The sequence below is a fragment of the Bison bison genome, unplaced genomic scaffold (assembly GCF_000754665.1).
Source record: "Bison bison bison isolate TAMUID 2011002044 unplaced genomic scaffold, Bison_UMD1.0 scf7180017864487, whole genome shotgun sequence".
Classification (NCBI taxonomy): domain Eukaryota; kingdom Metazoa; phylum Chordata; class Mammalia; order Artiodactyla; family Bovidae; genus Bison; species Bison bison.
The window spans coordinates 8,674,449-8,676,362 of NW_011495047.1; positions in this window are offsets into that span (position 1 = coordinate 8,674,449).

The window sequence follows — 1,914 nt, forward strand, 5'->3', positions numbered from 1 at the left end:
AGCAACAGTTAGAACTGGACATGGAACAACAGACTGGTTCCAAATAGGAAAAGGAGTACGTCACAGCTGTATATTGTCACCCTGCTTATTTAACTTCTATGCAGAGTACATCATGAGAAACGCTGGGCTGGAAAAAGCACAAGCTGGAATCAAGATTGCCAGGAGAAATATCAGTAACCTCAGACATGCAGATGACACCACAGAGCCTCTTGATGAAAGTGAAAGAGGATAGTGAAAAAGTTGGCTTAAAGCTCAACATTCAGAAAACGAAGATCATGGCATCCGGTCCCATCACTTCATTGCAAATAGATGGGGAAACAGTGGAAACAGTGGCAGACTTTATTTTTTTTGGCTCCAAAATCACTGCAGATGGTGATTGCAGCCATGAAATTAAAAGACACTTACTCCTTGGAAGGAAAGTTATGACCAACCTAGACAGCATATTCAAAAACAGAGACATTACTTTGCCAACAAAGTTCTGTCAAGTCAAGGCTATGGTTTTTCCAGTAGTCGTGTATGGATGTGAGAGTTGGACTGTGAAGAAAGCTGAGCACCGAAGAATTGATGCTTTTGAACTGTGGTGTTGGAGAAGACTCTTGAGAGTCCCTTGGACGGCAAGGAGATCCAACCAGTCCTTCCTAAAGGAGATCAGTCCTGAGTGTTCATTGGAAAGACAGATGTTGAAGCTGAAACTCCAATACTTTGGCCACCTGATGCGAAGAGCTGACTCATTTGAAAAGACCCTGATGCTGGGAAAGATTGAGGGCAGGAGGAGAAGGGTATGACAGAGGATGAGATGGTTGGATGGCATCACCAACTCAACAGACATGAGTTTGGGTACACCCCAGGAGTTGGTGATGGACAGGGAGGCCTGGCATGCTGCAGTCCATGGGATCACAAAGAGTCGGACACAACTGAGCGACTAAACTGAACTGTTCAGAATTTATCATGTACTGTGTCAGGCACTGCTGGTGATATAATAATTAAAAAGCTGATCTGCTCGTAAGAAGCTGGATGAGAGAAGCTGGATGGATTTGACTGTAGTGAACAACAATGACTGAAACATAAAAAGATTGATCCTTTTCCAGAAAAGAAGTCTAGGGGAGATAAGCCAGGGTTGGACTAGTGGTTTCAGTCTGGATTCTGGCCTCCTTCTATCTTTCTCTTTCATCATCCTTAACTGGTGGTGTCCATAATGAAGGTCACTGCATGATCCAAGATGGCTTTCTCTTTTTTTAACTTTTTATTGGAATATAGTCGATTAACAATGTTGTGATAGTTTCAGGTGGACAGCAAAGGGATTCAGCCATACATATACATGTATCCATTCTCCCCCAAACTCCCTTCCCATCCAGATTGCCACATAACATTTAACAGAGTTCTCTGTGTTATACAGTAGGTTCTTGTTGGTTGTCCATTTTAAATATAACAGTGTGTACATGTCCATCCCAAACTCCCTAACTATCCCTTCTCCCAGCAACTGTAAGTTCCTCCTCTGGTCTGGGAGTCTGCTTTTGATTTGTAAATAAGTTCATTTGTATCATTTATTTTTAGATTTCACATATAAGAGATGTTATACAATATTTCTCCTTCTCTGTCTGACTTAACTTCACTCAGTACGACAATCTCTAGGTCGTTCCATATCGCTGCAAATTACATTATTCAAGATGGCTTTCTTAGCTCTAGCCATTCCCTCTTCACCCCAGGCCGCAGGAAGGTGGAAGGAGGAAAGGACAAAATGTTCAGCCTCCCATCTGAATTTGTTCTCCTTTATCTGTCTTCCTGTAAGTTCCAGAAAACTTTTCTCTTAATATCTCATTCATCAGAATTTAGTCACATGACCATACTTTACCATGTAAAGGGAGGCTGGAGAGGGTAATTTCTTAAAAAAAAAAAAATATATATATATATATA